The sequence below is a fragment of the Melospiza melodia genome, chromosome W (assembly GCF_035770615.1).
Source record: "Melospiza melodia melodia isolate bMelMel2 chromosome W, bMelMel2.pri, whole genome shotgun sequence".
Taxonomy (NCBI): domain Eukaryota; kingdom Metazoa; phylum Chordata; class Aves; order Passeriformes; family Passerellidae; genus Melospiza; species Melospiza melodia.
In genome coordinates this window covers 40,555,354-40,568,021 of record NC_086225.1, presented here as the reverse complement: position 1 = coordinate 40,568,021, position 12,668 = coordinate 40,555,354, and positions in this window count along the sequence as shown.

Here is a 12,668-nt window from a genome sequence, read left to right as displayed (position 1 = left end):
TTTTTAGTGGAAGGAAATGCAAGAGCGGACAAGCTGACAATGGTCATTTCTAACACATTGCCAAATATTTTTGAACAAGCAAAATTGAGTCATGCCTTTTTCCACCAAAATGCACAAGCACTCATGCGAATGTTCCAAATCACTAAAAGTCAAGCTAAAGCTATCATTCATACTTGCCCTGACTGTCAATTGGTACAACCTCCTGTTTCTACAGGAGCAATCAACCCCCGAGGCTTACAAAGCCTACAGTTGTGGCAAACAGATGTTACTAAATAGCCTTCTTTTGGTAAATTTAAAAATATTCATGTTTCCATAGACACGTTCTCTGGTGCAGTTTTTGCTTCCCTTCACACAGGTGAAACTGGCAGCCATGCCTGTCATCATTTCCTGCAAGCTTTTGCTTCATTGGGTATACCCCAAGAAGTAAAAACTGACAATGGTCCCGCATACATATCTCAAAAATTGGCCACATTTTTAAATGAATGGGGTGTTCGACACATTTTTGGTATTCCCCACTCTCCCACAAGCCAAGCAATCATTGAAAGAACAAATCAAACCTTAAAACGCATATTAGATCAACAGAGAGGGGGAACGGAAATCACCCCACAGATGAGACTGAGTAAGGCTTTGTATGGTTTTAATTTTCTAAATAGTTCAAGTACAGAACCAGATCCACCAATCTTTAGACACTTTTCAAATAGCACACAGGCAAAACTGAAAGAACATCCTCCTCTTCTAATTAGAAACCCTGACTCTGGACAGATGGAAGGCCCGTTTCAATTAATAACGTGGGGCAAAGGGTATGCTTCTATTTCCACAGGTGCTGGAAGAATTAAGTGGGTTCCTGCCAAAAACGTCAAACCGTATCGCACTTCAGAACCTGTTGTCGAGCCTAGAACTGAGGAAGCGAGTACGCAGACGTGGACCGAATCGAAGGATCCCGGGTCTCGCCTGACGCCTCTTGTGCCTGACGTTCTTTGTGCATCGGTGGAACCCATGAACTCTGATTTTGTGCCAATGTTATTTATGAGTATACGAATTGAATGCTGAATGTTTGTTTAACAAAGCTAATTTTTGGCTGAAAATTTAGGTTATTGTTTTTGTTTAGAAAGAATTCTGCCAAAACTTAGTTCTTGAAAGAGATGGGGCAGAATCAAATGGTATACTTGTTTTGCTTGATGTTAATTGTTTTTTGTCGTGCAGATTTGCCTGTGGATCAACTGAAAACGAATGTCTGGGTGACCTTAGCCAAGGCTGCCGGATCGGATACTATATGTCTGTCTAATTCGGAACCAGAAAAGCCTTTCTCAACCTGTTTGGTTGGTGTGCCAGTGAAAGAGTTTCCTTTGGTCAGAAAAGAATCCAATGGTAAACCAGGTGGAATTGACAATGGAAACCAGTCCTCCCTTCAATTGGAACATTTGTTTGAAAAAACTTCTCAGGGCAGCAAATGTTTCAAACAGTTGGGATGTGTTTCTGGAGACGGACCAATATCCACGGCAATTGCCAAAAGGGTATTGGATCATTTGCGGTAGACAGAGGTTGGCAAGGCATTCCAGCCCACCTTGAAGGTGGCCCTTGAAGCATTGGTATGCTTACCATAATTGCCCCCACTGCCAAAGCAGTGATGAAAAAGAAACAAAGGAAAACAAGAGCTGTTCCTCATTATGATGAGAACTGTCAGAGTGATGTTATGCCTTGGAATGCCACCAGAAGGGTTTCAGCAGGTATATTTCTACCCCAATTGGCTTCAGCTGTGGCATTGAGACAATTAGATCGAGTTGGATGTTGGCTGAGCAAACAAGCTAATGCCACATCCTCCGCAATCAGTGATATGTTGACCGATGTTGATAGTATTAGACATGCTACTCTTCAAAACCGAGCAGCCATTGATTTTCTCTTACTGGCAGAAGGACATGGTTGTGAGGAATTTGAAGGATTGTGTTGTATGAATTTGTCTGATCATTCTGAATCCATTCACAAAAGCATTCAAAAATTAAAGGATCTGACAGCCCAAATTAAAGAAGATGGAGGTTCCTGGTTGGATGATTTGTTTCAAAATTGGAGTTTTGCACCTTGGCTAAGGCAACTTTGCAAGATAGGTCTTTACATATTAGGTGTTCTAATACTGATATTGATAGTGGCACCTTGTATACTCTGTTGTCTTCGGCGAATGATGAACAAAACAGTCCGAGAAGTTTTTGTCATTCAAGCAGGAGAATTAGGATGTAGAAGCACAGAGAGTGTACGAAATCTCACGAAAGCAGTAGATGAGGGTATTGACATGAACGAAGATTTTGAATTAAGGCCTTGGAATCGACCAGAGTTTTTTGAACGATGCCTTGTGACTGTTGCCAAACGTGATTCATAGCTCTCTTTCAGGGATTGGGTCTTCACAGCATTAAGTTGCTGTGCCGTAATATAGCAATGCTTCAGTTAAGTGAAAATAGGTCTTCAGCAGATAATAAGCAGAAATTTTGCAATAGAGCTATGAAACGCAAATAGCAACCGAGAAGAAAATGAAAGCTTCTGGGTCAAACAGATAGGGGGAAATGTTGGAATCCATAAGGTTAGAGGATTTTTAAGAAATGGTTACAAAGAAGTATGTAGGCCTTAGACTGGAGTTTTGTTAGCATTGCAGAAAAGTTTCCCATGCAAGCAGAAAAAGTTTTCCATGCAAGCAGAAAAGTTTCCCAAGCAGTAGACGTGACAAATAACAATAGGCTTCTGTAGAATTGGCTTTAGGATGGCAACAAGGTTATTTAATGTATATCTTTAGAAGGTTAGCATGAATAGAACTCTGTTCTTTGTCTCTTATCAACTAGTCTTTGTTTTAGCTACGATTACCTATGTTTTATAAGATTGGATAGAATGCTTGTCAAGATGTGTTTTCTGTGTCTGATTGGCTGAATTCTAGTCTGAGATGATTTTATGTATTGCTGTATGAGCCCTGTTGAAGGAGACATTTTTTGGTGTGGATCAGTGAGCTGTCATGTCTCCATTTTGTATTTTGAGACTGATGTGCTGGAAATAAAAGCAAAAATCTCTTCACTGGTCTGGTTACCATGTTATCCATATTTGGATATTTTGCCGCGGCCTAGTGGGTTCCTTTTTTAAGGTGTGGGTTCGTGACACTATTGGACTTATACCTGTCCCGTCCCCCGCATATTGGTGCCTCGTGTGAGGACGTAGAATAGAAGAAAAACAAAGAAAAATCGTGGAAGTACCAGCTGCGGAGACCCAAGTGTTAACAAGGAGCACACTGTATCATCTCTCCCGCCGAAGCCAAGAAAATTGTAAGTAACTTATCTCGGGAGAGCGCTTGGGTGACGTGGGGAGGCAAAATGGCGAAAAAAAAATTATTAAAAGAACACAAAACTGGGAACGAATTTATCAAAAGTTGAATGGGATGTTTTTCATCAATTAGGGACAATGTTACAAGAAAAAGGTCACTCTGAAATTTCAAAAACTGAGCTTAAAAACTTACTTATCTGGGTTAAAGCGAATACGCAAGATTTAAATCTGCAGTCTGCTTTTACTTTTCATTTTTGGGATCAGATAAACTGGAGAATCTATAAACTAGTCTCAAAAAAGATGAAAGCTTAAGAGAACTTATGCCGGATTGTAGAGCGCTGTTGGAGCACTGTTTTAAACAAACTGATAATAATAAGATCAACTTGGACTCAGAAAACAAAGCTTCTGGTTCTGTCTCATTAAATTCCAGTAAACCGGAGACTGTGTGAGTATCGGAGAATGTTACAAGTGTTGTTGCAAATGCTGAAAGTATTGCTTTGAACTCTGTTGAACAAAATCTTTCTTCTCTCTCTCTGGGAAAAAATGAGACTCTTTTGGACTTTTCTTTGCGTTGTTCTGTTAATGTAAAAATATGTGACTCTTGTAAGGGGGATGGAACAAAGTGTGTAAAAGATGGAAATGAAAAAGTGACTGTACTTCCTAAAATTGTTTGTGCAGGGACACTGAAACCTGAATTGGATTCTGTTGGGCCTGGGGTGGAGACTGAGGTGGCTGCTTCCACTCGGGAAATTGTGGTTCCGGGGAACTCTTTTTCAGTTAAGCAAAAACATGGTTGTTCTGGTCTTTGTCAATCTATAGATACAGAGAAAGAAAAATTGGCTTTAAGGGTGGAGTCCTTTGAAAGGAAGAGATGGAAGAAAGTCGCGACTGTGTTGTTGCTGAAATTCAAAAAGCTGGACTTGAAATCTCTGCAACGAAAATTCAACAAGTTTCACCTTAGAAGTACCTGGGATGGAAGATGATGGAAGACGACAATAATACCACAGAAAATTCAGATCCGAACCAGAGTCAACAACCTACAAGAGTTACAACAACTTCTAGGAGAAATCAACTGGGTCAGACCGATGTTGGGAATCACCAATGATGAACTGAGTCCGCTCTTCCATTTGCTGAGAGGACGTTGCGACATCACTTCGCCAAGAACTTTAACCCCTGAAGCTCGTGCTGCTCTCGACAAAGTCACAGAAGCTCTTCAAAAAAGACAAGCTCATCGCTGCGTTCCTGAAAATCCTTTCTTTCTTGCAATCTTAGGAGAGAAGATGCAGCTTTGTGGTCTCATTTTCCAGTGGGATGCCACAGACCAAGATCCTTTGTTAATAATGGAATGGGTTTTTCCTCCCTACAGGTTTTCAAAGACCATTTGCTCAGTTTTAGAAATGATTGCATACATTATAATTAAGGCTAGAACCAGATTGTTAACTTTGGCAGGTCAAGAATGTTCAGTTATCTATTTGCCATTGAAAAATGATTATTTCAATTGGGCAATGCAAAATTCTGATGATTTACAATATGCATTCTTAGCTTTTCCAGGTGTTTGTTCCATACACTATCCAGCTCACAAACTACTGCAAGCAAAATTGAGTTTCAGAGAAAAACCTAAATTAAGTGAAGAACCCTTACATGCTGTGACTCTCTTCACTGATGGCTCTGGTAAAAGCCACAAGTCCGTTGTGACTTGGTTTAATCAAAAGACTGATGTTTGGGAATCTGATATTCAAACAGTAGAGGGATCCCCTCAAATTGTTGAGCTTGCTGCAGTAGTTTGAGCTTTTCAGCTGTTTCCTCAGCCTTTTAATTTGGTCACAGATTCTGCTTATGTTGCTAATGTAGTCAGGAGAATAGAAGGTTCCATTTTAAAGGATGTTAGTAATGAAACTGTACATCGTTGGCTTTCATGTCTTTTTATAACTTTGCAATATAGAACTAATCCATATTTTGTTTCTCACATTAGGGCGCATTCTTCACTTCCTGGATTTTTAGTGGAAGGAAATGCAAGAGCGGACAAGCTGACAATGGTCATTTCTAACACATTGCCAAATATATTTGAACAAGCAAAATTGAGTCATGCCTTTTTCCACCAAAATGCACAAGCACTCATGCGAATGTTCCAAATCACTAAAAGTCAAGCTAAAGCTATCATTCATACTTGCCCTGACTGTCAGTTGGTACAACCTCCTGTTTCTACAGGAGCAATCAACCCCCGAGGCTTACAAAGCCTACAGTTGTGGCAAACAGGTGTTACTAAATAGCCTTCTTTTGGTAAATTTAAAAATATTCATGTTTCCATAGACACGTTCTCTGGTGCAGTTTTTGCTTCCCTTCACACAGGTGAAACTGGCAGCCATGCCTGTCATCATTTCCTGCAAGCTTTTGCTTCATTGGGTATACCCCAAGAAGTAAAAACTGACAATGGTCCTGCATACATATCTCAAAAATTGGCCACATTTTTAAATGAATGGGGTGTTCGACACATTTTTGGTATTCCCCACTCTCCCACAAGCCAAGCAATCATTGAAAGAACACATCAAACCTTAAAACGCATATTAGATCAACAGAGAGGGGGAACGGAAATCACCCCACAGATGAGACTGAGTAAGGCTTTGTATGGTTTTAATTTTCTAAATAGTTCAAGTACAGAACCAGATCCACCAATTATTAGACACTTTTCAAATAGCACACAGGCAAAACTGAAAGAACATCCTCCTCTTCTAATTAGAAACCCTGACTCTGGACAGATGGAAGGCCCGTTTCAATTAATAACGTGGGGCAAAGGGTATGCTTCTATTTCCACAGGTGCTGGAAGAATTAAGTGGGTTCCTGCCAAAAACGTCAAACCGTATCGCACTTCAGAACCTGTTGTCGAGCCTAGAACTGAGGAAGCGAGTACGCAGACGTGGACCGAATCGAAGGATCCCGGGTCTCGCCTGACGCCTCTTGTGCCTGACGTTCTTTGTGCATCGGTGGAACCCATGAACTCTGATTTTGTGCCAATGTTATTTATGAGTATACGAATTGAATGCTGAATGTTTGTTTAACAAAGCTAATTTTTGGCTGAAAATTTAGGTTATTGTTTTTGTTTAGAAAGAATTCTGCCAAAACTTAGTTCTTGAAAGAGATGGGGCAGAATCAAATGGTATACTTGTTTTGCTTGATGTTAATTGTTTTTTGTCGTGCAGATTTGCCTGTGGATCAACTGAAAACGAATGTCTGGGTGACCTTAGCCAAGGCTGCCGGATCGGATACTATATGTCTGTCTAATTCGGAACCAGAAAAGCCTTTCTCAACCTGTTTGGTTGGTGTGCCAGTGAAAGAGTTTCCTTTGGTCAGAAAAGAATCCAATGGTAAACCAGGTGGAATTGACAATGGAAACAGTCCTTCCTTCAATTGGAACATTTGTTCGAAAAAACTTCTCAGGGCAGCAAATGTTTCCAACAGTTGGGATGTGTTTCTGGAGACGGACCAATATCCACGGCAATTGCCAAAAGGGTATTGGATCATTTGCGGTAGACAGAGGTTGGCAAGGCATTCCAGCCCACCTTGAAGGTGGCCCTTGAAGCATTGGTATGCTTACCATAATTGCCAACACTGCAAAAGCAGTGATGAAAAAGAAACAAAGGAAAACAAGAGCTGTTCCTCATTATGATGAGAACTGTCAGAGTGATGTTATGCCTTGGAATGCCACCAGAAGGGTTTCAGCAGGTATATTTCTACCCCAATTGGCTTCAGCTGTGGCATTGAGACAATTAGATCGAGTTGGATGTTGGCTGAGCAAACAAGCTAATGCCACATCCTCCGCAATCAGTGATATGTTGACCGATGTTGATAGTATTAGACATGCTACTCTTCAAAACCGAGCAGCCATTGATTTTCTCTTACTGGCAGAAGGACATGGTTGTGAGGAATTTGAAGGATTGTGTTGTATGAATTTGTCTGATCATTCTGAATCCATTCACAAAAGCATTCAAAAATTAAAGGATCTGACAGCCCAAATTAAAGAAGATGGAGGTTCCTGGTTGGATGATTTGTTTCAAAATTGGAGTTTTGCACCTTGGCTAAGGCAACTTTGCAAGATAGGTCTTTACATATTAGGTGTTCTAATACTGATATTGATAGTGGCACCTTGTATACTCTGTTGTCTTCGGCGAATGATGAACAAAACAGCCCGAGAAGTTTTTGTCATTCAAGCAGGAGAATTAGGAAGTAGAAGCACAGAGAGTGTACGAAATCTCACGAAAGCAGTAGATGAGGGTATTGACATGAACGAAGGTTTTGAATTAAGGCCTTGGAATCGACCAGAGTTTTTTGAACGATGCCTTGTGACTGTTGCCAAACGTGATTCATATCTCTCTTTCAGGGATTGGGTCTTCACAGCATTAAGTTGCTGTGCCGTAATATAGCAATGCTTCAGTTTAGTGAAAATAGGTCTTCAGCAGATAATAAGCAGAAATTTTGCAATAGAGCTATGAAACGCAAATAGCAAGCGAGAAGAAAATGAAAGCTTCTGGGTCAAACAGATAGGGGGAAATGTTGGAATCCATAAGGTTAGAGGATTTTTAAGAAATGGTTTCAAAGAAGTATGTAGGCCTTAGACTGGAGTTTTGTTAGCATTGCAGAAAAGTTTCCCATGCAAGCAGAAAAAGTTTTCCATGCAAGCAGAAAAGTTTCCCAAGCAGTAGACGTGACAAATAACAATAGGCTTCTGTAGAATAGGCTTTAGGATGGCAACAAGGTTATTTAATGTATATCTTTAGAAGGTTAGCATGAATAGAACTCTGTTCTTTGTCTCTTATCAACTAGTCTTTGTTTTAGCTACGATTACCTATGTTTTATAAGATTGGATAGAATGCTTGTCAAGATGTGTTTTCTGTGTCTGATTGGCTGAATTCTAGTCTGAGATGATTTTATGTATTGCTGTATGAGCCCTGTTGAAGGAGACATTTTTTGGTGTGGATCAGTGAGCTGTCATGTCTCCATTTTGTATTTTGAGACTGATGTGCTGGAAATAAAAGCAAAAATCTCTTCACTGGTCTGGTTACCATGTTATCTATATTTGGATATTTTGCCGCGGCCTAGTGGGTTCCTTTTTTAAGGCGTGGGTTCCTGACACTATTGGACTTATACCTGTCCCGTCCCCCGCATATTGGTGCCTCGTGTGAGGACGTAGAATAGAAGAAAAACAAAGAAAAATCGTGGAAGTACCAGCTGCGGAGACCCAAGTGTTAACAAGGAGCACACTGTATCATCTCTCCTGCCGAAGCCAAGAAAATTGTAAGTAACTTATCTCGGGAGAGCGCTTGGGTGACGTTGGGAGGCAAAATAGCGAAAAAGAAAATTATTAAAAGAACACAAAAATGGGAACGAATTTATCAAAAGTTGAATGGGATGTTTTTCATCAATTAGGGACAATATTACAAGAAAAAGGTCTCTCTGAAATTTCAAAAACTGAGCTTAAAAACTTACTTATCTGGGTTAAAGCGAATACGCAAGATTTAAATCTGCAGTCTGCTTTTACTTTTCATTTTTGGGATCAGATAAACTGGAGAATCTATAAACTAATCTCAAAAAAGATGAAAGCTTAAGAGAACTTATGCCGGTTTGTAGAGCGCTGTTGGAGCACTGTTTTAAACAAACTGATAATAATAAGATCAACTTGGACTCAGAAAACAAAGCTTCTGGTTCTGTCTCATTAAATTCCAGTAAACCGGAGACTGTGTGAGTATCGGAGAATGTTACAAGTGTTGTTGCAAATGCTGAAAGTATTGCTTTGAACTCTGTTGACCAAAATCTTTCTTCTCTCTCTCTGGGAAAAAATGAGACTCTTTTGGACTTTTCTTCGCGTTGTTCTGTTAATGTAAAAATATGTGACTCTTGTAAGGGGGATGGAACAAAGTGTGTAAAAGATGGAAATGAAAAAGTGACTGTACTTCCTAAAATTGTTTGTGCAGGGACACTGAAACCTGAATTGGATTCTGTTGGGCCTGGGGTGGAGGCTGAGGTGGCTGCTTCCACTCGGGAAATTGTGGTTCCGGGGAACTCTTTTTCAGTTAAGCAAAAACATGGTTGTTCTGGTGTTTGTCAATCTATAGATACAGAGAAAGAAAAACTGGCTTTAAGGGTGGAGTCCTTTGAAAGGAAGAGATGGAAGAAAGTCGCGACTGTGTTGTTGCTGAAATTCAAAAAGCTGGACTTGAAATCTCTGCAACGAAAATTCAACAAGTTTCACCTTAGAAGTACCTGGGATGGAAGATGATGGAAGACGATGGAAGACGACAAGAAGACCACAGAAAATTCAGATCCGAACCAGAGTCAACAACCTACAAGAGTTACAACAACTTCTAGGAGAAATCAACTGGGTCAGACCGATGTTGGGAATCACCAATGATGAACTGAGTCCGCTCTTCCATTTGCTGAGAGGAAGTTGCGACATCACTTCGCCAAGAACTTTCATCCCTGAAGCTCGTGCTGCTCTCGACAAAGTCACAGAAGCTCTTCAAAAAAGACAAGCTCATCGCTGCGTTCCTGAAAATCCTTTCTTTCTTGCAATCTTAGGAGAGAAGATGCAGCTTTGTGGTCTCATTTTCCAGTGGGATGCCACAGAACAAGATCCTTTGTTAATAATGGAATGGGTTTTTCCTCCCTACAGTGTTGTGGTGTGCTGTGATGTCCCATTTTGGCCTTCCAGGTCACTTTCCCAGGTGTGCCTATACGTCTATCCCTTCCCCCTTGCCCCCATGCTGAGTGAGTCCTGTCAATCAGGCTAAACGTTCCAGCAAGGCGTCGTGTGGTTGGTCAAGTTTAAAGGATGCCCCTATGCCCAGAGGTCATTGGCCTGTCTGGGTGTCATCTTCCCCTGAGACCCTGCCCCTCTCACCTGGTTGGTGGCTCACCTGTACCTCCCCTCCCCCTGTCCCTGAGCTTAAAAAGGTGATCAGACCATGCGGTCCTTATTCTGTTGGAGCAGTTGCTCACGTTCAGACCTCTGTAACCATGGAATAAACCTCTGGACATTAAACCCTCCAGCAGAATCTCTCCTTTTTCTCTTCACCATCGCCTGAAGCTATTCCTCCTGAGGTAACGGGGTCCCTTACAAGCCTGGACTTGTTCAGTGCCCAGCTGCAACCACCAGCAAGCCAAGGTATCTCTGGGGTGTTACACCGCAGTTGCTGCCTTTGGCCCAGCAGCGAGGGTCAGACTGGCCCAGGCACAATCTAACTGGTAATATTGGGAGCTTTTTTTTCCAATATTTGGCGTCCCTGAGGCGGGCAAAGCGACTCTGCAGCCTGAGACGGACCTGCAGTACCTTGGAGAAGCTTCTGGCAGCCGTGCATCCAGCTGAAAGGGGCTTTGGTTGCAACGCCCTCGGCTAGAGACTTTGGGAATATTCCCAGAAGAAGTTTCGTGGACTGTTCGGCACCTCTGGAAAGCCCAGCTCCTTTCTGGTGAGCAGATTTTCCAGAGGAAGGACAGGGTAGCCTCTCTCGCCCAAGAGAGGTCCTGTTCCGGTGAAGAGACCTGCCTGTACCCAGCCAGCTACAGCTTCCATTTCGGGTGAGTATCTCTGCTCTCGGTAGGGCAGGAGCTCAAAAACAGACTCTGCCGTGAGTTCTGTTCCTTTTTGCCTTTGCATTTTTGGCTGCGCAGCCCCACAGACGGGAATTAATTGATTTCTAGCTATTAGCTTTCTGCCGCGTGTTTTGCTGTCTTTTGGAATTCGCGCCGGAGTGGGAGCGCTCTGCCCTTCCCCCCGGCTTTGCAGCTCAGCTCTCTCCACGTGGTCGGGGGATCCCACTCTCTGTCTCTCTCTGTGCGGGGGAGGGGGGGCTCTCGGCTCTCTTGCCGCGGGGGACTCTCTCTCTCTCTCTCTCTCTGTGTGGGGAAGGGGGGGTCTCTGCACACGCGGCGCGGGGGGGCCCGGTTTCGGCTTGCCACGTGGCGTGGCTGCTCTCTCTGCTCCGCGGGGGGCTGCATTCCACGGTGGGGGAGGCTTTGTTTCTGCCTCAGCTCAGCAGGGCGTGCCCTGCTGCTGCTGCCCGGGAATTTTAAAAGCAGTATATACAGCTGCATTGTGAAGCTTTTGTCGGCTCGTTATCGCTTTCCTATCTGCGTTTTTTTTTAGAAATCAGTAGCTGATTTTGGCTTTGTTTTTGGTCAGGCGGGATTTAGTACTTTGCTTTTTACATCTAACATGGGTTTGAAACTCAGCATTGTACAAAAAGGAGTGTATTATAATATTGTTAGCATTTTAAATAGTGGTAATGTGAAGTTCTCAAAGGCAAAATTTAAACAGTTTATAAGATGGCTTTTCCTCCACTTCCCACAAATCTCCCCTGAAGAAATCCACAATATTCAATTCTGGGATAAAGTTGGGAATGAATTGATTACCTTAGGACAATCTAGCAATGCCCCCTCAGCTAAATTTGTTTTTTGGAGTTTACAAATTCGTACAGCATTGCTCAAACAAAAGGAAATGGAGAAAAAGCCAAATGTAAAGCCATGTACCTCTGCTCTCCCTGTTTCTCCCTCTCCTAGTTCTAAAACCCCTAAACCTCTTTCCCCAAAACTTGGTATTTTAAACAGATCAAACTCATTGGGAAGTCGACGCCCAAAGTCTGTTGAAATGCCTGAGTTGCCCTGTCCACAAGGCCCTGGCCAGGCTGCGTGGAACCTTTCCCAATCCCCTGTGTCCCATCCTCAGAAACCCACAGCACGTGTTAGCTTTGCAGAGAGTAGTGTTACCCAAAATGGCCCCCAGTCCCTAGGGGGTCCACAAGATGGTGGATGCCACGTGGCATCTTCCCAAACCTGGTCTTCTTCTTCCCAAAATCCTCTTAAGAATCCCGAAACTCCAGCCCAATCCCCCTCTCCTTCTGTTCCTCGTGATACCTTCCCCCCTCCCCCTCCCTTTCCTGCAGTACCCTCAGCTCCGCCCCTCTACTCCTCCCAGGGGGCGTCTGCTGACGTGATGTCACCAGGTGTCCCCGCCCCCTGCCTGCCCCTTGACCCCGCCCCTTGTTCCCACGGTGTCCCCGCCCCCTGCTTGCCCCCTGACCCCGCCCCCTGTACCCGTTGCATCTCCGCCCCCTCCCCGGGTTCCCACGGTGGGGACACACCCGCTGCCTGTCCCCAAACCTGTATCTGTGATCCCAATGCTTCTGTTTCAAGGGATACAGAGCAGGGAATAGCAGATTCAATGCATAGTCCCATGTTGTCACTGGCTCCTGTTACCTTTCAGCCTGCAGCTCAGGGGGGAGCAGCTCCAACTGCTAATTGGAGTTCTTTTGGACGACAATTGATTAAAGAGATCTGTAAGTCTCATAAAGAATATGGTCCACACAGTCCATATTTCCGTGGCC